Consider the following 27,042-nt stretch of genomic DNA (forward strand, 5'->3'; position numbering starts at 1 on the left):
CTACTGTCCTCTTTGATTAGCTGATATCTCCCTTGTTCATCTATTGAGCTAAATTGTTAAGTTATGGTATGTTCTATGCTTATAGCAGTTTAGTTATTTTTCTTTTTATTATCCACAGATTAGCAATCACATGTACATAAAGTAAAGTGCAGATAGAACATTAAACGATCGACAGAAAACGAGCCAAGACAAGAGACACAAGATGTGGCGGCTAGCCAGGGACAAACCCCAATGTGGGGAAACCCTTTGATCAAATCTTCCTTTATCTTCAATAATTCAGCAGAGAGAAATAGTACATAAATCTGATTTACATTAGCAGCAGCAAACCCCAAATCAGCCCTAAACTAGGGCAGCAAACCCTAGATCGAACTTGTCAAGTCTCCATCGGTGAGTCGTTCACCGTGCACTAGTCCGAGACTTCACTGTGCACCAGTCCAAGATATCGCCGAGCACCAGTGCAAGATTTCGCCGCGCACCACAGAGAGAGAGAGATGTGATGAGTTGAGTGTCCAAATGAGGAAAAGACCTCCTGTATTTATACACAAATATTGATGATGAAAAGATGCGTCTATTGGGCTTCTGAGTTTACATGAGTTGCAGGTCGGCTTGTTAATTATTCCATAATCAAAATAAATTCATATGTCCATAAATACTTATCGGAATCGGATGATATTTAGATCATTCCTACACCTCTCGACTAGAGGAATCTAATAAAAATATTATCAGCCATGAATAAGATGACCCACATGGAGTTTGGCCCTAGTTTCCAATTTTAACACAAATTTATTATCATTACAGGGTATTTTTTTCTCATTAGCAACTCAGATATCAGACAATTCAATTTCAATTTTAACTCAGTGGTATACCAATTCAAATTTGATTTTATTTCTCTATTTCCTTGTTCATCTTCTTTCGATAGGTATGCATAGTATTTGTTTCATCCAAAGTGACTTGGTAATGAACTGCTATAGACTTCATGTAACTTTTTCTGCCCTTTCTGAAAATGTATCTTATATATCACAGTATTGTCCTATAGCTTCCCTCACCTACATGGATTGATGTTTTATTGTTAATGATCATGTTATTTATATCAACGGTATCATAGCATGTTTGATTCTGGTCGTTGGCTACCTATTTTTTCACCACCTATTTTTCCGGAGCGAAGCTAAAGGCTGTTGATTTTTCTTAGTACCTCAGATCAAGTCTATGTCTAATCACAATCATACACAACTTCAAGCACTTTGCACAACGGAAATGTAACAATAGTGAATCAAAAAAGTACACAAGACAAATTTGACCCAAAACATGTTTATTAGTCCTTCAATAAAACAAATGTAGGGTTTCCTTACCAAGGATCATGGCCCTTACAAAGCCCTGACCAGTGTTGCGGGGGAGCGCCCCCCTCAATCCTGCTCCCAATCCGCGCTCCGGGCTGGAGCGGCTCGGGAGCGGGTTGGGAGCATGCTCCCAAAATCACTCCCGAAAAGGGAGCGATTTCGGGAGTGCGCTCCCTAAAGAAAATAACGCTCCCTGCCTTTTCGGGAGCGTTTAGCGTTTTTTGCAAATTTTTTTTGCAGTAATGTTCCAAATGCAATTTTTTTTCAAAGAAACAAATAAGTTTTGAGTGGGGCAACTTAATGATCAAGCCTATGGCCCTAGTATTGATATGTGATTCATGGTAATGCTAAATTCTTAAAATACAAGTCATCATTTTACTTAAATTTTTAACATTACCATGAAATGACTCAGGATGTTTGAGAGTGGTTCCGACCTCATTGGATTTCATATGGAGAAAGTAGAATTTTAGATTTCATTCAAAATCTAGTAGACTTATCAGTTTTTCAGGATTGCAATGTTTCCATTGAATTTTGTCATGTATTAGGGTATTGAACTCGTATTTAATCAAGAGCACCAATCCCTCTATGTACCTTGATGTTAGTGACATTGGTTGTTGAACTTCTCTATCACGACCCTCCTAAAAATGTACCCATCACTCAAACAAAATCTTGACTTGACATGCTATGATTTTTCTATCTTATGTTAATGCTTAGAGGTTGATATTAATGACAAAGATCCCTATACAAATATAGAGGTAATGTCAAAGATACCTCTGGATATGAATGCTTAGAGGTTGATATTAATGACAAAGATCCTGATTTTCCAACAAGACTAAAATACTAGACATTTCTCGTGGTGGCAAGAGGCCCAAGCATAAGCAATAGATAATAGATTTACTTGTCTTTTATAGTTTCTAGTAGTTTTTATAACTATTGACTCTTTCATATTTATTATGATATTTTTTTAAACAATATATGATAATTTAAGTTTGGAGCTGGCAATAATAACTCATTAGTAATGAATTATGAATATGATGCTTCATGAAAGTTGAAAGTTGTTTCATTTCATTTTATGTTAGATATTATTTGTTGTAATGGTTACACTTAGCTTACAAGTACAACATTGGTGATCAATGATGATAAATGTTATATATTGAATTTTGAAAGCTTGAAACTTTAAGATTGATGAATCACGAGACTCAATATGTTGTATGTTACTATGTTACTAACTTGTGGACGTGGTTGATGAAGATTATAACTTCTAGATGATTGTTGTTATATGGTTCAATCTATGTTTTTTTTATTTTTATTTTTTATATCTAATTCATAATTCTACATGTTTTTGTTGACATATATGTATCAAAATATAAAAATATAAAAAATATATATATTATATAAAAAACGCTCCAGGATTCGCTCCCAAACTGGGAGCTTTTGAAAATGTCGCTCCCGCACCTGTTTTCGCTCCCGCTCCCCGCTTTCGCTCCTGCTCCCAAGTAACACTGACCCTGACTATACACAGTAGACACTAGGGCTTGAGGACAAATCATTTAGCATTAATCTGCCCAAGAGACCAATGACAAAAATGACCAACTTGCTGAAGATGTCCTTACACAACAGTCCTTTTAGTCCTCTTTTGTCGCTGACACCTCGCTGTCATTTGCCTCAAATCTCAAAGAGAAATACCTCCATTAACTCCTCTACATATCAACTATTCACAGTGGTCTTTGCCCTTCAAGAAACACTGCATATATCAGCCCCGAATATGCTCAGCTTCTCATAGTAGATTTTCCCTTAAAATCATTGTATACTCAGACCTTTACCCTTGTTGTTCAGCCCTCCTTCGTGAACAGGCTTCAACAACTATACCTCTGCAATAACCTTCAGCAAAATCAGAAGCCCTTATACCCTTCGCTGGCTAGAATATATGAGATCTCCAAAACCTAGAAATCATTTTTCCGCCTAGAAATGACTTAATTATATTATTAACCAGTTTTTAAATATTTCCCAAGTCTAAACTTAGGGAATATAGTTAATTAATCAATATTAATTAAGTAAAGGCGAGAATCATCTAAAAACTCACATGGATCGATCCAGAGATGATCCTAGCCATTGATTAAGTTTTAATCTTGTCCGTTGGTGCTCCAACAAAGGATTATAAGAGGAGGTTGATGTGGTGATGGAGAGTACACTTGAGTAGTTCGATTTCTTGGCAGATCGATTTCCAGAGTAGCAATAGTCAGTTATCAAAGAGAGCTAGAGATCGAAGCAGTGTGAGAGGGGTAGAGACAGTGAGGTTGGAGGAAGTATTCCAGATCCAGTGAGTGCATTTGTAGAGAGGCAGAAGAGCCATAGAGAAGCTGACACAAGGCAACACAGTAGCTTCTAGAGGCGAGTTCGATTTGTTGATAAGGAGAGACATCTTCAGTTCCAGAGGCCGGGAAGGAGTGCTGGAGAAGCATCTTCCCAGCCAGCAGAAGACAAAATGATTTCATCAGAGACCAACTAAAGGCTTGACATCCAGCAGGCCGCGCAGAGCAGTGTAGAGGCTAACGCAGAGGGTCAAAGGGCCGAGTTTCTAAAGGCAAGTTGTGCAGAGAGTTTTCCTGTGGGGTGAGGAAAATTCCTCACTAGATTTTTGCCAGTATTTTTCTCTGTAGGATTGCCAGATTTTGGCATTCAGTTGTACTTAGAATTTCTCACTGCTGCTTAATAATAAAACCCTCAGTTGTTGCACTAGTTTTCCCACATTGGTTTTTTCAGGGACTTTTGTCCAAAAGTAATTGTGTTAATTTTATTTGTGTGCTATCATTTCTCAGCTTCCAGCGTTTTATTTTTTTTTTCCGTAGAATTTTATTTGTGAAGGTTGTAGTGTATTTATTTCAATAGTTGCTGTAGCAGATAAATTGTTAATTAATTAACAATTAGGAGAAATAATATCTGTTGCTGCAATAGGTTCCAGTTTGGAATTTTCACATGGTATTAGAGCGCAGTTGATCAACTGGAGAGCTTAGAGGTGAAAGAAAAGGAATTTCGCTGCTCAGTAAGGGCATCAAGCCGAAATTCCTAAGGGAAGCGTAGTCATTGTGCCAGGAGGCTAAGTTTCTTGTGGAGTTTCGATTTTTCTGAGTAAGGGGTAGAAAAATTCGATCTTTCTAGACAGAGTGATTCCAAAGGCAAAGGGAGCAACGCAATACTTTCTTTGGACAGATCTCTAGCTGGACGCAGAGGTTTTTGCAACAACTCACTAGAGCAGAATCAACATTGGGGTGGAAGAGAGAAGAGCACACATAGAGGGAAAATTTTCCTCAGGGAACTTCTAGTCTCAAGAACTTTGATTTTCCTTGTAGATCAACAGTATTTGTGAGCAAATCTTGTCACTCCAGAAGGGAGTGCAAATAACAAAGTATCAACCGAGCAAAAGGAAGGAGGAAGTTTTCGACAGTTCATTGAGATGGTCACTGCTGGGCTTCGTGATTAGGACAGGTTGGATGGAGCTTCCGACTATGTTATATGGAAGGAAAGGATGTCCTTCCTTCTCGATGAATATGGCTTGAAAGCCTATATTGATGCAATGGTGGCAGTTCCTCAGGATGCAGACCAATAGAAAGAGTACAAGAAGGAGATGATATGGGCGAAACGGTTGATCCTAGATGGAGTCCGGGATCATGTTGTTTCACATATAGCTAGCAAAGATACTATCTTGCATATGTTGGATGCTCTCTCCACATTGTAGTAGGGTACTTTCGAGGATCAGAAGATGTACCTAGTGGAGAAGCCGAGACTCATCCAGATGTAGAAAAGGGAAGGCATAGACCCCTTCCTTACTTGGATTTACGAGGTTCGAAACCAATTGTCAACTGTTGGGGTAGCACCTCAACCCACGGAGCTAGTGCGATTGACACTCAACAATGTCTCAAAGGAGTGGTAGGTCTTCGTCTAAAGCATACTAGACAAAGATAGGCTACCAGACTGGGATAGAATGTGGGTTGATTTGCCAGAGGAGGAGTTGAGACGAGCTCTATTAAAGAGCTCCTTCAGTGGCAACAACAACAGATCGAAGACGATGAAGGAGGAGAATGTGGCCCTTGCATGAAAGGCAAGGGAGCAGAGGAAGAAGAAGGACCCGTCAAAGGTCAAATGCTTCAGGTGTGCTGAACTCGGTCACTACAGTACCCAGTGTCCTTTCAGGAAGAAGGATAAGTAGGACCAACAGGTAGCTTCAACAGAGATAGATAGACTTTCCTCCAGGCTAGAGAAGGAATTTGCTATGTTTGCCGATATACCTCTAGGAGTGAGGTGGGGAGATTTGGTATTGTAGCCCTAGAGCGCTACAGATGGGTAGGATCCTTGAGGAGTCCATGTCATGGATAATTACCTAACTATGGTGGCCCGCAGTATTCAGTAGTAGGATGGATCAGTGGCAGTTGATGCAGTTAGTAGCAGAGTGACAGTTACAGACTAGTAGCATTCAGATGTTAAGGAGCGCATTGCAGAGTTGGCAACAATGCAGTTGGAACAGTGTAGAGTCAGCAACAATGCAGACCCTTCAGCGACAGTGCAAATGCTAGTAGCAGTCAGAGACTCGGGAGATAGATGCATCATACTGATCACACTTGATACAGTATTTTGGATTGCTTTTCAGTTGCAGATGTTGCAGTTGCAGCAACAACAAATGAGAGGGAGTTGCAGTGTTGGCAGCAATATGACAGTGTCAGCAGCAGCACAGATGTAGCGTATATCAGAGTTGCGCAGTGGTTGGTGGGTAGTAGCAGCTAGACATCAACATCGTGACAAGAGATGATACAGAGACAACGTGTTGTGGCAAGATGTGCAACACTAGAACACATTCCTCGCTAAGAGGGAGTGTTAGTGTTTTGAAGCATCGAATGTGTTCTAACCACGAAATTTGGTGGAGAGGCTAGAATACACGAGATCTCCAAAACCTAGAAATCATTTTTGGGAATTTCACCTAGAAATGACTTAATTATATTATTAACCAGTTTTTAAATATTTTCTAAGTCTAAACTTAGGGAATATGGTTAATTAATCGGTATTAATTAAGTAAAGGCGAAAATCATCTAGAAACTCACATGGATCGATCCAGAGATGATCCTAGCCATTGATTAAGTTTTAATCTTGTCCGTTGGTGCTCCAACAAATGATTATAAGAGGAGGTTGATGTGGTGATGGAGAGTACACTTGAGCAGTTCGATTTCTTGGCAAATCAATTTCCAGAGTAGCAATAGTTAGTTATCAAAGAGAGCTAGAGATCGAAGCAGTGTGAGAGGGTAGAGACAGTGAGGTTGGAGGAAGTATTCCAGATCCAGTGAGTGCAGAAGAGCCATAGAGACGCTGATGCAGGGCCAACGCAAAAACTTCTAGAGGCAAGTTTGATTCGCTGAGAGGGAGAGATGTATTCAATTCCAGAGGCCGGGAAGTAGCCCATAGTGCCGGAGAAGCATCTTCCCAGATAGAAGAAGGTAGAATGTCTTCATTAGAGACCAGTCAGGCGCTTGACGTCCAACAGACTGCGCAGAGGTTGACGCAAAGGGTAAGAGGGCCGAGTTTCTAAAGGCAAGTTGTGCCGGGAGTTTCCTGTGGGGTGAGGAAAATTCCTCACTATATTTTTTGCTAGTATTTTTCTCTGTAGGATTGCCAAATTTGGGCATCCAGTTGTACTTAGAATTTCTCATTGCTGCTTAATAATAAAATCTTCAACTGTTGCATCGATTTTCTCGCATTGGTTTTTCCTGGGGCTTTTGTCGAAAAAATTGTGTTAATTTTATGTGTGTGTGCTAGCATTTCTTAGCTTCTAGCGTTTTATTTTTTTCCACATAATTTTATTTGTGAAGGTTGCAATGTATTTATTTCGATAGTCGCTGTAGAAGATAATTTGTTAATTAATTAACAATTAGGAGAAATAATATCAGTTGCTACAATAGGGTTCGAGTTTGGAATTTTCACAGCCTGCAACCCTCTTTATCTCTACGCTTGATCCTGAGGGAGCTTGACTCTTTTTCCAACAACTTCACAGGCCTTACGACCTTCTTGTCACAAAGAATTATGGCTTCGGCGCTCTCCCAAAGCATAGAACCAGACTCGGCGTAGACAGAGATGCACCATGTCTTTTCCTTCTTGCACATAACCAACGTCCAACATACTAGACCTAGAAGGAGAAATTCAACTTCCTTCACTAGACAAACTTTTCCTCAAACCTCAGAAAAATCATACTTCCTCAGATCTCCAATCTTCACTAGTGCTAATGATCTTCATAAGATGATTTGCAATGATGTGAATGGCCTCTCCTAGGTTTCTCTTATTTATAAGTCTCTAACTATTAACTTAGGAGCCCTTTGATCCATTAAAGTGCCTCCGCAACAATAATTAGAATAAACAATAATTAAGTTTGTGTCCTTAGCCCACAACATTGGGTCCAAATCCCACCAGCTTGGGTACTTTTCCCACAAAAGTCCTTTTTCATTGGTTTTCTCCGCACAACCTAATACCCAAGGGTTGTGGGATTACCTCCCAAGCTACACTTTTCAACACTCCCTCTTAGCAAAAGAAGGTACTTCCTTTCCTTGGAAGTAACTCGTCAGGAGCACAATCCCAATCTTTGGCGTACCACTGAAACATACCCTGAAGAATGAACGACATATTCCTCGGAAGTGTCCTTGCCACTAGAAGCCTCTCGCTGCTTCTTCTCTTGATAGGCCTTTAGCCCATTCCATGGTTCCTTCTTACTAGCTGTAGAAGTCTTTTTTACTTCTCACTGACCATGTGCTCTTCTTGGGTTGTGGATTCTCCCTTTGAACCTGCAAATTCTCACTCTCACTCGATTCCCTCTGAGTCTCAGGAACCTGCTTCTTCCCTTGATCTATAGGCTTGCCCTTTAGCCTAGATAGACCACTCTCCCTAAATCTAATGATTGCTTCAGCAGAGTTAGAGCTTCTAGGCTTGAGAATCGCCTTCCCATCCCAGATATCACCTCAAACCCCTTCGCCTCGATCATTAAGACAAAAAACATGTTGCACTTGAGCTCTAGTAACCACAGTAATTCCTGGATTCGTAGCAACCCTCCTGACTCCATCCTTAATGGCCCCATACTTGACCCTCTGACAGTCTTTTGACTCTTATTGCCAACCTCCACGTGCACTTTCGAGTCCCATTCAGTTAGAGTCTCAAAAACTTCTCGCGATTCTGTCATATGCTTTGATGCTTTGCTATCAATGAACCATGCATCCTCATCAATGGTGCCCTTAGAGAAATGAGAAACCAAAGCAAAGTCTTCCTCAAACCTTCTTGAGAAGTCATCCTACTCAGTTGAAGATGTTGCTGCCATTGCTATCTCCTTCTTCTTCTGATTATCTCCCTTCTTCTAACTCCGACACTTACTCACATAATGATCTTGCTTGCCATAGGTGAAACATTTCACCTTACTCAAGTCCTTCGCGTTGCCCTTCATCTTACCTGCAAGAGCCACGATCTCTCCATCAGACTCCTTTTTATGAAGATCCTCATCCCGCAGTTCCTCTTGGATAAAGTCATCCCACAACTAGTTCCAATTTGGCAGCTTATCTCAAACGACAATTCCTTTGATAAATGGCTTCCATTCCTAGGTGATGCCCTTTAAGGTAGTCCTCACTAACTCAAAATCTAGAACGTTATCTCCAATGGCAGCTAGCTAATCACGAACTTGAGAAACCCTTGTCAGTAATATAGCCACCCCCTTGCCAACCAACTTCTCGGTGTTCTTGAACTTCTCTCTCAATACCAAAAACCGGTTTTCATTCTTATTATGGAACAAGTCTTGAAGAGCCTTCCATATCTCACGTGCAGTGTTCTTCCCTATTAGATGAGCTATCAAGTGATCCTTTACACCATCTAGGATGATTAGCTTTGCCTTCACATCCAACTCTTTTGGATTTGTTGGTGTTTGAATCTCCTTGTCAGCAAACTCCCATATCTTGTTCACCAACAAGACCATTTTGATTCTTGACCATTTCCTTCAAAGGACTATAGTTGGACAACCCTTCCAACCTATCCTTATCTCAGACTAGTAACACACACTAACTGAGAACCCTTTCTGAATCTTGTGCTCTTGTTGTGTCTCATCTCCTCACTTTAGGCTCTATTTATAACTTTCCTAAGCTAATATTGATGGCCAAAATTAGCTCATTAAATTAACTGAATATAAGTGACTTAACTTTAGTTAACTTTCCTATCTTTAGCTTTCTTTACTTTAACTCAAGTATAATTAATAAATTTAGCTTGCTTTACATGCACATCTCATGCATGTCACATGCAACACTTTCACATGCGTGCAACTCACTTGCACACTCTGCATGTTGCATGCAAGCTCCTAAAGAGGCAAATCAAGGTCCTTTTAGTCAAAACAAAAGGCTAGAAGTACCTGCCTGAGCTACAAAACTCAACACTCCATCTTAGCGAGGGAAGTACTTCTAGAAGAACCTCTTGTAAAATTTCCTTAATTGTAGCAACTGGAATTTAATCTTCTATCTACTGGAGATTATTTGTCTTCAGAATTTAATTACGACAAATAACGATTAAATTACTACTACAATTTTCACAAATAATAACAAGAATTGAGAAATAACGCACACACACAAAATAGTTGACACTAGTATTTTTAGACAAATTGTCACTGGAAAAACCCCAATGTGGGGAAAACCAGTTTTGCAGATGAGAGTTTTATTATTAAATATTCTGCGAATTTGAGAATTACAATATGCTTGCCTCTCACTGGTAAAGCTTCGACAAATATTTTCTCCACTTGCAAAATTGAATTGGAAACACAGGTTTCCCTTCTGCAAAATTACATGGCCTCCTGTGTGAAAATTTCTAAGAAATTTCTATTGCAGCAACTGGAATTAATTCTTCTAACTGTAAAATTAATTATGCAGTTTATTTCTACGGCAACAACGAATTAATCACATTGCAATCTTCACAAATAAAATACTACGGAAAATAAAAGCATTAGAAACTGAGAAATTCTAGCGCACACGATTGTTGTGACACCATTATTTTTGGACAAAAGTCCTCGGAAAAACCCAATGTGGGAAAACTAGTTGCAACAGCTGAGGGTTTATATTATTATTATGCAACAGAAATTGAGTACAATAAAATGTCGCCAAACTGGCTATTCTACCCAAGAGAAATACTGGCAAAAATATACTGAGGGATTTTACCCTCTTTTCGAACAATCCCGACACCTGACTGCCTTTGAAAAGCAAGTCGTTCACCTGCTCTGCACAGGCCTTGCATCACCCTAGTGCAGACCCTCTCACACTTGACCTGGAGCTGCCACCAATCTAATCGTCATGCCTGCTGCTCACTGGGAAAATGCTTCTCTGGCCCTCTGGAAAATCTTTCCGGCCTCCGAAACTGAAAATGTCCTCCCCTCCAACGAAATCAAATTGCTCTATTGAAGCAATTGCGTAGTCCCAGTGCTGCTTCCTGGAGAAAAAATTCAACCTCCTTTTTTTGACTGTCTGGAATTGGAAAACTTCCTCCAGAATATTGCTGACATCTCTTGCCACCTGCTACTCACCCACTGGCTCAACCTCCACTACTGAATCACTCCTGCTACTGGGAATTCGACGTGCCTAGGCAATTGAGTATCTACACTGGTGTGTCCTCCATCTACCCATCGACCTCTTCTTATAATCTCCAGTTGGGACTCCAACGGCCAAGATTAAAACTTAATCAATGGTTGAGATTATCCCCAAGTCGATCCGTGCGAGTTTCTAGATAATTCACACTTTTCTCAATTAATTCCTATTAATTAACCATTTTTCCTAAGTTAGACTTAGGAAATTTTTAATTATGGTCAATTAATTTAATTGAGCCATCTCTAGGTGGAATTTCTAGAAACAATGGTTTTAGAGAACTCATGTGTTTTAGGCTTTAGCCTCTCCACAAATTCTCAAGACTAGAACACCATTCGATGCTACAAAAACTAACATCATGCCTGCAACTCACACTTTTGCTTGCAACTTGTTGGAAAATGTAACTAGGTTCAGTCTTCATAATTATTCTTGTAATTGTATCATTATGTATATGATGTAAAAAGAAAAAAGAAGAAAGATATTTTTTTTATTTCATTAGATAAGCATGTTCTTCATGTTTCTAGGATTCATTGAGTTAAAGTCCCATTTAGACTTCTTAAGGAAAAAGAAATGAAATCTAAAAAAATGTAATTTTGGTCAATTCACCTCACGAAGCCAAGTTAGCCGTCTTGGATGTCAAGTGGGTTCATTGAAAGGATGTGTCTTTTCGCATATGAGAACAACTATATATTAGCATGCGTCCTCCTCCAATTGGGCAAGTAATTTCTGTGATCTCTATGATGCGTTCTATGGCAAGAAAGATGCGAAGTTTAGAGGACATACTCTTGTGAAGAAATGCAAGTTTCCCGAGGTCATATGTTTGCAAAAGAATGCGAGTTTCCTGGACTAGATATCTAAGGTAATGTGAACGGTTTTTGTGAAAGATAATCTGAGATGATGCAGGTTTCTTTGTGGGAGATAATTTGTGATAATGCGAGCTCTATGTGGGTGATGATCTGAAAGTAATACAAGTTTTGTGTGATATATGAACTGAGATTGATGTGGCTGAGATTGATACCATCTCTTGTGACTGAAATTGATGGCTTCTACCATGATGATCTGAAAAATTTGGAGGGCTTGACTTGGCTTCTTGGAGGTTGGGCTTGGGTTTTGGATTTCTTACTTTGATATGATTCTATAAGAAGAGGAGATTTTCTAGGTTTCCCCCCTTGTGGGGTTTTGGCCCTGGCTTGGAGAGCCTACATCTTGTGTTATTTGTTTCTTGTGATCTTCTTGATTTATATTTTGGTAATTGCTTGATGAAATAAGAGAACATAATATTAATAATAAAGCCAACAAATTCACAAGTAATTACCATGACAGAGAAACCAACCCTAATTCATAAGCCTATTGATTTCTCAACATAACTCGCACTGGTGAATCTGGAAATGCATACAGTCCTCTCTGGAACTTGCATTGCCTTTGGAAATTTGTTCCGGTGATAATCTTTGCCTCTTGCAACTTGACTGGTAACTCACACTTCCTCCGACCCCTGTCTCCAGTAACTGGAAATCAAGCTGCTGCCCAACTATGTGCAATGGCCAGTACTGCCTCACCGCAGAATAATTTGGCCTCCTTTTCTCCTCGGAATAACTGGAATATCTATGGAGAATTTGTTTGGAAATTCTCTCATCAACTTGCTCTTATAATCTCTCGTTGAGCAACCAATGACCATGATCTAATCACAATCGATGGCTAAGATCATCTTGACTCCATCAAGTGACTTTTCTAGAAGTCTCTAGGGCAAAATTTATTTACCTCAAGTAATTTGATTTAATTAACCAATTTTCTTAAGTTAGACTTAGGAAATTATTTAATGATTGGTTAATTAATCTAATTAAGGCATTTTCCTTGGAAATATTTTCTGGGTCTTGGAGATAATTATATTCCTGTGTTACTTAGACTCTTAGACACCAATAGAGACTAGAACACCTATTCGAGCTACTAAAAAACTAACACCTCCTCCACCTAGATATGCCTCCAAGCCCATCTCAGTATTTGTAGCTGCTCTCTTTGATCTTGAAGCCTGTCCTGCTCATTGCCTTGAAACATGACCTCAGAACCTGTAAGACCCAGCCATGCTCCAAGTATCCTTCTCATGAGCATCCATTAATGTCATGTTATATCAACTGAATCTCCCGACAATACTTGAAGAATCACTCTTCTTCGCCACTTGTTCCCTCTCAGTAACTGACACTAATCCTGTGTCCAACATCTCCTTGGATACACCCACAAGTTGTCCCAACAACTTGTATTACTGTCCATGTCTGATTCCAAGCACCACAATGCATCCAAGGTTGGTCCCTCTCAATATAGAAGCACCTGTCCATCCCAGAACAAAACTCTATATCCAACATCCTCTAAGGCTAATATTGAGAGCATGTGTACCATCATCCCTAGAACAAATAATATCCCTGTCACCTCTAGAAATCCTTTGACTCTAGCTGGAATCTGACACATCCAACCCTTTTCACTGCATGCATGGTACTAGTCCCATTAAACACACTGCAGTCTGAGCTTGTCTCTGAAATGCTGCGAAACACTTACCTCATTCCTGTCATTTGACTGGAGGCTCTCTTGTCCACTATATTTTGATAAGATTTTGCATATTCCACCGCTTTCTTTTTGTAGTTCTTGAATCTCTTGGTTATTGAGTTTTGTAAATATAGGACCAAGAGAAATCTCCATTTTCTATGATTTTGCATATTAGGATTATAATGGAGTCGCCAGGGTGAATTAAAATTCCTGGATAAATGCCTGCTTCACCCTACAACCATTAACTTTGAAGCTTAGTGAAGAACTAGAGCTTTGTTCTTCCAATGGAGTCACCAATAATGATACGTCAATATGTTGTATAGGGAACAAAACACATGTTTCATGTCCCCGACAATGGTGCCAAAATTTTACTGCTCAAACTAGCAGGGGGCATAAAAGGGACTCCTAAAGGGCAGCTGCTAGATCAAAGGGTACCGATGGAGGCTTAGCTCACTGTCACCTCAGTTAAGACTCCCTACTCTTTATGGACTTAAACCAGTGGGAGGAGACCCGATATATAGGAAGTCACTTGTGAAGGTTGAATCAACCAATGGATGTGGAGTGACCTTTGTAATCCTTTTCCTAGAAGGGGTTTAAGAATAGAGATTTCTTGCTTATTTAGCAAGGTACAAAGACTTCTAGGGTAAGGATGTTATGTAAAAATTAGTTATATTAGGTTATTACTTAATTTTCAGTTAAATTAGATGAAAGGGCACGATCATAAGATCATGCCCTTTACCCAAAGGGTGTCCATGGCAGTATATAAGCCAGGAACCCCATTTATAATCAACATCATCTATCTATTCATCTTTTAATAAAATATTTATATATAAATTTCTGCGTATCATAAGTTCTCTGCTTCATTTGGTATCAGAGCAGTTCGGTCCTCTAGGTTGTTTGACCTGTGCACAAAGCTCGTTCTCCGATCCAAGTCTTTGACTATCGAAATTCGTCAACCTTGTTGCCGTAATAATTGAAGCATTTTGCTCAATATTTGGGAGTTTCTCCTTTTCTCCGTTTTTCTAGGCCTTTGGCCATATAAAAAAAAGTAACCAAAAAGAAAAAAGAAAATATTAAGTAAATAAAATAAAAAAAAGAAGAAGAAAAAGAAGTAAAAGAAAAAACAAAATGGATACAAAATCTCATACCACGTATATTTAAAACTTTTATGTGAGAAGCCTGTGGTTTTAAAAAACAACCCATGGTATTTTAAAAAGTTAAAGGAAAAAAAAAAGAAAACAAAAACAAAAAACAAAAAACAAAAGGCATACGTTTTACTTTTTACGTGGAGAACATTTTAACGGAGGTTTTTTAAAAAACCCATGGTATTTTAAAAGTTAAAGAAAAAACAAGGATACAAAAGCTCTTACGTGAAAGGTAAATATTACTTTTTACAAGAGGTTTTAAAAACAACCCATGGTAATAGCCCATGGTATTTTAAAAGTAAAAGATATTTTGATAACATTGGAGAAAAAAGGTGTGATCTAAATAATTTTAATCGTTCAAATCTAAAGATTGTGACCGTACCAAGAGTCACGTCTCATCCAAATTAGTCACGACTCATCCAAATTTTCGAAAAAAAATATTATTATAATTATAAAAAAAGATACTATATAGTTATAAAAGGAAAAGTGGGTCTCTAAAAAGTATATATAAATTTTATATAATTATAATTTTATAATATATATAAATTAAAATTATATAATATATATAATTTATAATTATATATAAAAATATTATTATTATATAATTTTTTTTATTAAAAGAGTGAAAAAAAGAAGTCATACTCAGCAAAAGAAATCGCTGAAATATTTTGCAAAAATATATATAAGTTACACGGTTTTCCGAAAGTCATTGTGAGTGATAGAGATGCCAAGTTCAAAGGTAATTTCTGGAAGGAATTGTTCAACCATATAGGAACTTACCTAAATATGAGTTCCGCTTATCACCCTCAAACAGATGGCCAAACAGAGGCTATCAATAAATGTTTGGAGGCCCACCTACGTTGCTACGCTCTAGAAAAACAAAATAAATGGGCTCAATGGTTACATCTGGCTGAGTGGTGGTATAATTCCACTTATCATACATCAGCAAAAATGACGCCATTTCAAGCTCTATATGGGTATGAACCCCCGAAATGGAAGGATCTAGCTATTGTCCAGACAAATCTACCCGCTGTTAAAGATCAACTAGAAGAAACCCAAAAAATCGTCCAAATATTAAAAGAAAACCTGAATAATGCAAGGAATCGTATGAAGCAACAAGCAGACCGTAATAGAACCGAAAGAGAGTTTGAAGTTGGAAAATGGGTATTTGTTAAGCTCCAACCATACAAACAATTATCCTTAAAACAGAAAGGAAAAAGCAAATTGGCACTAAAGTTTTATGGACCTTATTAGATCAACAAAAAGATTAGCCAAGTTGCGTATGGTTTAAGCCTTTCAGAGACAAGTCATGTTCACAACGTCTTCCACGTATCTTGCCTTAAAAGGGCACTAGGTAACAATTAAATAGCTCAAACAACACTTCCATCCCTAGATGAGGAGGGAAGAGTCATTTTAGAACCAGAAGGTATTTTGTCTACTAGAGAAAGAAAGCTTCGATATCGTACTATCAAGGAATATCTTATCAAGTGGAAGGACTTGCCCGGAGAAGAAGCTTCTTGGGAGAATGAAGCATTTTGTCAACAACATCCGTCGTTACGTATGCTTTGAGGACAAAGCATTCTTTCGAGAGGAAGGCAATGTTATGTAAAAATTAGTTATATTAGGTTATTACTTAATTTTCAGTTAAATTAGATGAAAGGGCACGATCATAAGATCATGCCCTTTCCCCAAAGGGTGTCCATGGCAGTATATAAGCTAGGAACCCCATTTGTAATCAACATCATCTATCTATTCATCTTTTAATAAAATATTTATATATAAATTTCTGCGTATCATAAGTTCTCTGTTCCAAAGGAGGTGAGGTGTTATGAAACCAACTCACAAAAAGATAGAAAAGATAGATCAATGCCTTAGAATTCAACATTTTCGAGGGGGCAACTTCCTTTACATTACACAAATGAACAATTCTTGGATGATACAAATGACAAGACCTCCTTTCTATATATAGGAGTTTAAAGGGTCATAATATAATCAGAGCCGACATAACAATAATAATGTAAGGGCACAATAATAACAATAGTGGGCTTCTATGGGGCACAATAATAACACTATGGGGACTACATGGGCACAACAATATAATAAGGTGGGTCTCTAAAAAGTATATATAAAAGGAAAAGTGGGTCTCTAAAAAGTATATATAAATTTTATATAATTATAATTTTATAATATATATAAATTAAAATTATATAATATATATAATTTATAATTATATATAAAAAAATTATTATTATATAATTTTTTTTATTAAAAGAGTGAAAAAAAGAAGTCATACTCAGCAAAAGAAATCGCTGAAATATTTTGCAAAAATATATATAAGTTACACGGTTTCCCGAAAGTCATTGTGAGTGATAGAGATGCCAAGTTCAAAGGTAATTTCTGGAAGGAATTGTTCAACCATATAGGAACTTACCTAAATATGAGTTCCACTTATCACCCTCAAACAGATGGCCAAACAGAGGCTATCAATAAATGTTTGGAGGCCCACCTACGTTGCTACGCTCTAGAAAAACAAAATAAATGGGCTCAATGGTTACATCTGGCTGAGTGGTGGTATAATTCCACTTATCATACATCAGCAAAAATGACGCCATTTCAAGCTCTATATGGGTATTAACCCCCGAAATGGAAGGATCTAGCTATTGTCCAGACAAATCTACCCGCTGTTAAAGATCAACTAGAAGAAACCCAAAAAATCGTCCAAATATTAAAAGAAAACCTGAATAATGCAAGGAATCGTATGAAGCAACAAGCAGACCGTAATAGAACCGAAAGAGAGTTTGAAGTTGGAGAATGGGTATTTGTTAAGCTCCAACCATACAAACAATTATCCTTAAAACAGAAAGGAAAAAGCAAATTGGCACTAAAGTTTTATGGACCTTATTAGATCAACAAAAAGATTAGCCAAGTTGCGTATGGTTTAAGCCTTTCAGAGACAAGTCATGTTCACAACGTCTTCCACGTATCTTGCCTTAAAAGGGCACTAGGTAACAATCAAATAGCTCAAACAACACTTCCATCCCTAGATGAGGAGGGAAGAGTCATTTTAGAACCAGAAGGTATTTTGTCTACTAGAGAAAGAAAGCTTCGATATCGTACTATCAAGGAATATCTTATCAAGTGGAAGGACTTGCCCGGAGAAGAAGCTTCTTGGGAGAATGAAGCATTTTGTCAACAACATCCGTCGTTACGTATGCTTTGAGGACAAAGCATTCTTTCGAGAGGAAGGCAATGTTATGTAAAAATTAGTTATATTAGGTTATTACTTAATTTTCAGTTAAATTAGATGAAAGGGCACGATCATAAGATCATGCCCTTTCCCCAAAGGGTGTCCATGGCAGTATATAAGCTAGGAACCCCATTTGTAATCAACATCATCTATCTATTCATCTTTTAATAAAATATTTATATATAAATTTCTGCGTATCATAAGTTCTCTGTTCCAAAGGAGGTGAGGTGTTATGAAACCAACTCACAAAAAGATAGAAAAGATAGATCAATGCCTTAGAATTCAGCATTTTCGAGGGGGCAACTTCCTTTACATTACACAAATGAACAATTCTTGGATGATACAAATGACAAGACCTCCTTTCTATATATAGGAGTTTAAAGGGTCATAATATAATTAGAGCCGACATAACAATAATAATGTAAGGGCACAATAATAACAATAGTGGGCTTCTATGGGGCACAATAATAACACTATGGGGACTACATGGGCACAACAATATAATAAGGTGGTTGTGCTAATAACAATAAGGGGTTACACTAGTAGTATAGGGACCTGACATGCCCGTCTCCTTCAAAAAGTGTTGTCTTCAACGCTTGAGTAGTTCTTGATGCTTCTGTATAAATTCTTGTCCTCCCATGTGGAATCTTCAGTGGGTAAGTTCTTCCACTTGATGAGATACTCTGAAATTGATCTATTTCGTAGCTTTCGATTTCTCGGTTCTGTAACTGTTTCAGGATCCAATATGATTTTTCCTTCCTTGTCAAGTTCTTGCAATACTATTTGAACTGGGATCTTCTGCAACTTTTGAATGAGTTCCCACACCTTTGGGCATATGGATATATGTAAGGCCTAATGTTTGGAGGAACACTTCGTGGAATCAAATGAATAGCATGATCATGATCACGAATAGGTGGGAGGCCTTTGGGAGTCTCAAATACCTTGGAATGATTGTCCAAAACGTTTTGGAGATCTGGAGAAATACATGATTTCGATGTGGGATCCTCTAGTGAACATAATTGTGCAATAACACCCCGTTGTTCTTTATTTAGAAGCTTTGTAATGCTGTTAGAGTTGATTATCTTTTTAGGTTTTCCTTCGATACCCCTCAATTCAACTTCCTTTCCTTCCCAAAAAAAATTCAAGAAAAGTTCTTGAAAATTAAAAGCTATCGTACCCAAAGATTGTAGCCATTGGACTCCTAGTAAAACATCAGCACCACCCATTGGAATGGAAAGCATTCGGCTATTCAATACATATTCTCCCATGGATAGCTTGATATTATGGCACTTTCCAGAGCAATTTATGATTCCTCCACTTGCAACCATCACTTGACACTCCGGTTCTGGATATAGGAGGCAATTCAATTCCTTGGCTATCTTACAATCAATAAAATTATGGGTACTGCCCGAATCAATCAACACTCTTACCTTTTTCTTCTTGATGTCTTTCTATCTTGATAGTTTTAGGAGTGGTAATTTTTTCCAAAGCATTACAAGATATGTTCGGATTGATTTCTTAAGATTCGATGTGATCTTTCAATTCTTGAACATTTTTCTTCTTGATATGTCCTTCTATATTGATAGTTTGAGGAGTGGTAATTCTTTCCAATGCTTTACAAGATATGTTCGGATTCATTTCTTCTTTCTCCGGGTTTGGTTCCTGGTGTATATCCTCTTCTTTTGATGTTTCTTGATCCTTTTCTTCCTCCTCTTCACAATCTATGTAAAATAATTTCTTCTCAGCACACTTATGACCTTTAGTGTATTTGCTATCACAAATGTAACAAATTCCTTTTTCACTTTCTTCTTCCAATTGTTGTCGTGTAAACCTTGTAGGTTGTGGAAGGTTAGAATAAAAAAAACACTTCCATATTTATAGTTGTGAGTGGTAGGATTCCTTGTTTCCATAATTCTTCTTTCAATTTTTCTTGCCAACCTGAATGCCTTCTCCAATGAATTAGGTTCCCAAAGACGAACCTCATGTTGAATGTTATCCTTTAAAGTCCCTATGAAGACATCAATCCTTTTCTTCTTTGGAATATCATTTACTCTTATATTGAATTCTTTGAAATCCTCAATGTGATCTGCCATTGAACCCTTTTGTTTGAGATTTATCAATTGGCTAAAGAAGGTGTTACTCTTTGTATTCTCATAATGTGCTATCATTTCTTCCGTGAAAATTGACCAAGTGACAAGTGCTTTACGAGAACACAACCCTTTATACCATAAAAATTGATCTGGTTCTAAATATGAAGATGCAATACATACCTTTTGTAACAGTTGCACCTCATGTAGATCAAAATATTGCTCCATTTGTAGTATCCAATTTACCAGATCTTTGCCATCAAACTTCCTCATATTGCCTTTTCTTGATTTTAGGAGCTCGATATTGAAACGACTGTAACTGTAATTTCAGATTTTCCAGTTCTGAAATCACGACCTGTAGTAGACCTCTGCGTCCTCTTTCCAATGCCAGCAGTCTGATCGAAATTGGATTCTCCAAGAAAGAGTTGTGCACAATCTCCCATGATGACCTGAGTATAGACTAGTTCAGTAGAGCGAACTTGTACAACATGCCGCGGGTCACTGTTTCAACATTAGGTTCTAAAAGTGATACCCAAACAAACTACAGTCCGTCCTCCTTTTGTAACTTCTTACGAAAATTCAATCTGATGCTTAGAGCGAAAGTTATGACGATTTTCACAAGGTGACCTGTTTGGAATGTAATTTGGGGGTCTGCAAAAACCCTAAATTCCTCAGATCATATCTCTGAGAATATAGCGAGACAAAATCTGAAATTCGGACCGCAGGTTCAGCGCGATTTCTTCTCAAATGGGTTTTTTTTAGCTTCTGAGACGTCGTAGAACAAAAGGTATAGCGAAAATGCCACGATGACCTGTTTGGAGCAGTGAAACCCTAGAATCCAAAGCTTTGATACCAAATGTTATGAAACCAGCTCACAAAAAGATAGAAAAGATAGATCAACGCCATAGAATTCAGCCTCTTCGAGGGGGAAGCCTCATTTACATTACACAAGTGAACAATTCTTGGATGATACAAATGACAGGACCTCCTTTCTATATATAGGAGTTTAAGGGGTTATAATATAATCAGAGCCGACATAACAATAATAATGTAAGGGCACAATAATAACAATAGTGGGCTTCTATGAGGCACAATAATAACAATATGGGGACTACATGGGCACAACAATGTAATAAGGGGGTTGTACTAATAACAATAAGGGGTTACACTAGTAGTATAGGGACCTAAACGAGGATTTGAGGGTTAAAGGAATATGCCTTGTGAAAGGGGTTTTCCAATCCTAAAATCCTTATTGGCCCTGACTTCCCGAATGGTTCATGAAGATTTGACTTTTCAAATGTATGGGACCACACGGGACTAAGTGGATCCAACCTAGGTTAAGGGGGAAGAATATAGCAACCAATGATGTTCTTAACCCAGACAAGGAGGGGGAAAGTATCAAAGCGAGAATTTCACTTAAAGATGTCAAATTGATTTTGAGGCACTAGCCTTGGGAACACAAGGACAATATTTGATCTTAGAGCTAGGGCTTGGGTTAACTCACAACTCCGATGTCCTAATTTATTCAAAATTGGAGGAGGCCTTGAGGACACACCAATGCAAGAGAGACTAGGAGATCGAATTTTTTCATGGGCTATTTTGTCAGGAAAATGATGCCCTAAGCAATCCAACTTGTCTAGACCTAGAAGAGAGAGGGAAAGGTGAAAAAATATTCGTTAAGTGACCACCTATTGGAGGATCAGTGCCTTGATCCTTGGGGAGAATGGAGTCGAGGACAATGATGACAAAGGATGTTGTATTTTGGTTAAGAAGGCGTTAAGGATTTCTTCTCTCAACCTTTAGGGTAAGAGGAAGAGACCTCAAAACTTTTATACTTCGCTTGGCAAAGGAGATGGCTTATCAAGATCAATTCCTCGATGGAATTATCCCTAGGAGATTTCATTCACATACATGGCCCAAACATTGAGAGATGCTATATAGAAACAATAATTCCACAAATTTGCAATTATGCAATGCAACAATTAGCCCTATTATAGCGAAAATCCCATTCAATGCATATGACAAAAGTAAAACAAAAATATCATTAAAATCCTGTACTTACATGTAATAGAACAGATCCAACTATTAACATTTGACAATAAGGAAGCTCCAAAATAAAAATACTGCATTCCTAACATCAAAATTCATCCATGTTCCATTTCTTCATCCTAGAAAAAGTGCGAAATTCTCTAAAGAGAAGAGAGATCCAATCCAAAGTGATGATGAGAAAATGAACTCATCTCACTTGTATTTATACACTAATTAGGAGTTCAAATTAGTCTCTTAGGCCTACATAAGCCCCAAAAATAAAATAATGTGCTAATAACCTAACTTTTGGTGACAAGCCCACCAAACTAGCTCATAAATGAAATAATAAGCCTCTTGAGAGGTCAAACAATAAATAATACATGTCGTAGGGCCCTCCAAGAGGTTTGATCAGGTCCATATGTGCCGTAATGAAGAATAGGACCCTCAAAAGTGATGGACAAGGGGTTGGCCCCTTGTTGTCCAAACAATAAATCTGTGGTGCTCCCAGTGGGTTTGGGGACACAATAATACCCTCATGGGTCTCCAAATGAGTCGAAGATGCCTGTAGATAGTCTCTAAGTGCTTCGATGATGGTGTAGGTGACGCTACATCATCCTACAAGTCCTGGGTCAACTGCCATGTGCATGGTACATTTGTGGGGTTGACTGGGCAATGGTGAACCAGGTGCATCTCCCTCTTCCAATAGGTGAATCTTGAGCAATCTCTGAACATCCCCGAGGATCCATGGAGTGTTGTCTATTGCTGTGGAGGCCCATGGTTCCCAACTATTACATTTGGCAACTAGGGCCAAACATCACTTTGGACCAATGTTGCACGAAGCGGGAGCGAAGCGGAAGCGCAGAGCGCGGAAGCGTCATTTTCCAAAAATCTAGGAAGCGAAGCGTCCGCGGAAGCGTCTGCTATATATATATATTTTTTATATTTTTTTGCATTTATACTCAAAACAAACATCCCAAATACCAAATTAATTGTAGAAGACATGAAAACATGCATATTTTTGCATAAATCAAGATAGATATGGCATCCATGATTCCATTGTAGTTACTAGTATGTACAACAATCATCTATATTCTAGCTATTACAAACATACATCAAATTTTTAATCATATTATAAAACATAAAACATTTAAGCATATTATAAAACATAAAACATAGAGCATATTATGATTTATCTAGAAAGTGAGCAACTGTCAACATTTGTCATGTCCAAAATTCAAATAATAATGTTTACAAAATATGTCACTTGGTCACCGCCAAGCCAAAAAGGTTCAAAATTCAAATTCACAAGTCTACAAGTCTAATGAGTAATCTATGACAAAAAGAAGTAGATTGTGAATATATCTACTAATCTCTCCTCCTTCCACCACGAATAGAACGTGATGGCGGGCCTCCACGTGGTGGCAATGAAGAAGATGGTCGCTGTGTAAGTCGTGGCACTGGAACTGATGAAGAAGAACCCCCTGCCGTTGGTGTTGAACCATGGAACCTAGAAACCAAGGGACCAGATGGGGGTGTTGGCATATCAACACCCGTGTCATCATCCTAGAATCGCTCAAAAAATTCATGCAAAAAAAAAACACTAGTTAACAAAAAAATTAAAAACATGAATTAGAGAAATGCTTTATAAGGGAAAATTGGAAAATTCATACCACAATGGACATACCTGGATAAGAGAATCCTCTAATTGCTCTAGTCGCAACACTCCATCCTCCAAATTGGGCTCCTCTGGATTCTTGTCCCAAGTCAACAAGTCTTTATTAGACTTTGCATCTTCACAGTAATGGGACAACAATCGCAAGTTGTAATGAACATAAACCAAGCTCTCTGCCCGGTCTAAATTCAACCTGTTCCTTTTAACACTGTGGATGAAAGAATAAGAGCTCCAACACCTCTCTGCAGAAGAAGTGTTTACCACCTGTGATAGCACCCGCAATGCCAAACTCTGTAGAAGTGGAGTAGGCCCTCCATGCATGTTCCACCACTCAAGAGCAGAAAAATGCTCTCGATCTTGAATTGCATGCATGCTCCCAAATGGACCAGTGTTGCTCGTATAGTTGCTCACCTGTCTCCGTACCAATGCAGCCTCCTCATTATCAGGGATTAATCTACTCAATGCAGCCATATATTTTTCGTGAACCTCTTTATCTTGGTGTGGTTTTTTCCTGCTTCCCCCCCCAGGTGCTGGTTTTGAAAGCCATGATGGATGATAGTATTTAGGTGTCAAAACATATGCTAATGCATGCAATGGAACATTTAGCATATCCCATCGGTTTTCCACCTCTTCACGAATATAATTGTACAAGGTGGTATCTCTAGGCTCAACAATGTCTTTAATCTGCCCCAACATGCTATCCATTTGCTCATACACCTCCCCAATTACTGGTCGATCTGAATCTGCAAACTTGATCATGTAATAAATTGGTTTGGTGAATTGCAAAACATATTTAACCTGTGACCAAAAGTAACTGTCAAGAACAGTGTCCTTGACTTCATTAGCACCATCTGTGTCATTGTTAATTTCATCCCATGTTTCAGCACACACCAGATTAGTTAAAGCTTGTCTCACCCTCACTAGCCGCCTAAAGGTGAGGTAATAACTAGCAAATCTTGTCTTTGCAATTTTAAGCAATTGCAACTTGGAGTAAGTGCCATAGAAGTAGTTTACCCTTGTATGCCCTGTGATGAATTTAATGAGCTGCTTCCCTTTCCTGTAAACCTCAGCAATCCACCCACAATCTTTGTGTTTCACAATATCATGCATCAAAAGGTTCAATGTGTGAACCAGGCACCCAGACCAAAAGATGTGTGGATGAGTACGCTCAATAATTTTTCCTGCTAACTTACAATTTGCTGCATTATCTGTGATCACTTGAACCACATTATTCGGACCAACATCTTTGATTGATTTCAATAGGAGATCTGCAATGTTTTGTGCAGTTGCACTGATGGAGGAGGAGTCATGAGATGCAATAAATACTGCACCACTAGAAGAAACACCAAGAACATTTATCAAATGTTGGTTTCTAATATTTGTCCACCCATCTGATACAATGGATACCCCAGAATCCACCCACTCATGTGTAAAACGTGTCAAAGCTCTTTGAACCTTAGCTTTTTCTCTTTCTAATAACACTGTTCTAGCTTTCTCATAGTTGGGGGCCTTGTATCCTTTTGGGGCTTCATTGATGGCCTTTACCATTTCATGCCAATAGGGAGAGCGAAGCACATTGAATGGTACACCGCAAGCACAAAGAAAACGGACTATCTTTCCATCCACATCATCCCTCCCAGAAACATTAAGGAAATCCCCTATTGTTTTTCTACCTCCAGAGGTTGCAAAAGTACCATGAGGAGATGGGCAACTACCAAATTTAGAGGTTGCACTTGATTCAGAATGAGTTTTTTGTTTCTTGTTTTTTTGTTGTGCAGCCATCTCTATTTGGATGTATTTTGTTCTTTGTTCAGCTGAAATTTTTGGGCAAATTTGTACCCCCACAGAACCCTTTTTTTCATCACTGTCCAGCACCCCACAAAGATGCCTCCTCAGACGGGTATATGAAACACAATATGGTTTTCCTCCATGACAATCATGAGGGCACATCCATTTGTAAGATCCACCACCCTTTCCCCCATCAAGTTTGGTCACATAGTTCCACAAGGGTGTTGTTGTACCTTTCCCATCTTGTGCTTCAGTGTCCCCTTCAAGTTCATCCCCTTCCTCTTCAAACCCTTCCTCCTCATCATACATTGGGTCACCAAGTTCATCCCCTTCCTCTTCCCCTCTATTCCTCACCCTTGCCATCATTAAAACCAAGAGTGGAATGATACATAGAAGCCAAAAGAACACCATCTTGGAATATGGATATAGGTGGTGGACAACCTGTAAATAAAGGAGCAAGTAGAAACAATGGGAAAGAGTAGGAGAGGGAGGAGAAAAATACAATTTTTTTTTCAAAAAAACAAGGGAGTTTGGGGTTTGAACTTACCTCTTTAGCTCTTGTAGATGAAGTCCTCCAAGCTCTTGCTCCAAGCTCCTCCTCCTTCTCCTAGCTCCTCCTTTTTCACTCCTCCAAGCTCTCCTCTCTTCTCCTCTCCTCTCTTCTCTTCTCCAACTCTCATAAACTCAAAGTGAGAAAATGAGAAGAGAATGGGGGCTTTATTCTTTTCTAAACTCACCCTAAACTAACCCTAACCTCACCCTAACCCACCCCCTCATGCTAACTTAAGTGAACTTTTTAAAAAAATAAAAAAAAAAAACCAAGTAACATGCTGCCCGCGCGGAGGAGAGAGGAAGCGCGCTTCCGGGCCTCGTGAATCGTGCGCTTCCGGGCCTGAAGCGTTGCGCTTCCGGAGGCCAGAAGCGCCCTCCGAAGCGCGGATCCGGGCAACCGCTTCCAATATTCCAGGAATCGTTTTTTTTTTAACGGAATCGCGCTTCATAAAATCGGAATCGCGCTTCGGGAGAGGTTCTGGAACGCTTCCGTACGGGACGCGATTCCGGCCTCGGATCCGGGGGGGGGGGCGATTCCTGCAACACTGCTTTGGACAACTCTTATGAGGTATCGAATATTTTTCTTGGTTTCCTCTTTCCAAGAGGTGTAGGATTGATCTAAAGATCATCCCATTCTGACATGTACAAATGAAGTTATGAATTTATTTTTGATTATGGACAAATTGTCAAGGTCGGCCAGCCATCAAATTAGCCTCCTCCAGCCTTCAACGTCGCATATAAATACAAGGTGTTTCCTCGTCATTTTGGCATCACTCTCATTCATATTTTTGTCTCTCATCTTGATTGGGTACAGACTTATGGGCTTCTCTCTCACTCCACATGTGTGAAGGAAGCTTTGATTTTCTCGCTGTTGCGTTGACTAGATTTGATCGAAATTTCCGGAGGTCAAAATTTCAGGAGATCGAAATTTCAGGAGGTTGACTTTGACCAGCATTGACTTCGGTTTTGTGAGGGAGACTTCTGTTTGGGCAGGCTGCTATTCTGGGCACAAAAACCGA

At 38.7% G+C, this 27,042-nt stretch overlaps 1 protein-coding gene across 2 annotated transcripts in view; it reads left to right on the top strand.

Moving 5' to 3' along the window:
* LOC149193133 (alpha-taxilin-like protein) overlaps positions 1-27,042 on the top strand; it is a 416,017-nt gene that overhangs the window by 70,137 nt on the left and 318,838 nt on the right. The window lies entirely within an intron of this gene.

The sequence above is a fragment of the Pinus tabuliformis genome, chromosome 2_2, assembly GCF_031772625.1.
Source record: "Pinus tabuliformis cultivar Carrire ecotype Pingquan chromosome 2_2, CPIR1, whole genome shotgun sequence".
Lineage (NCBI taxonomy): Eukaryota > Viridiplantae > Streptophyta > Pinopsida > Pinales > Pinaceae > Pinus > Pinus tabuliformis.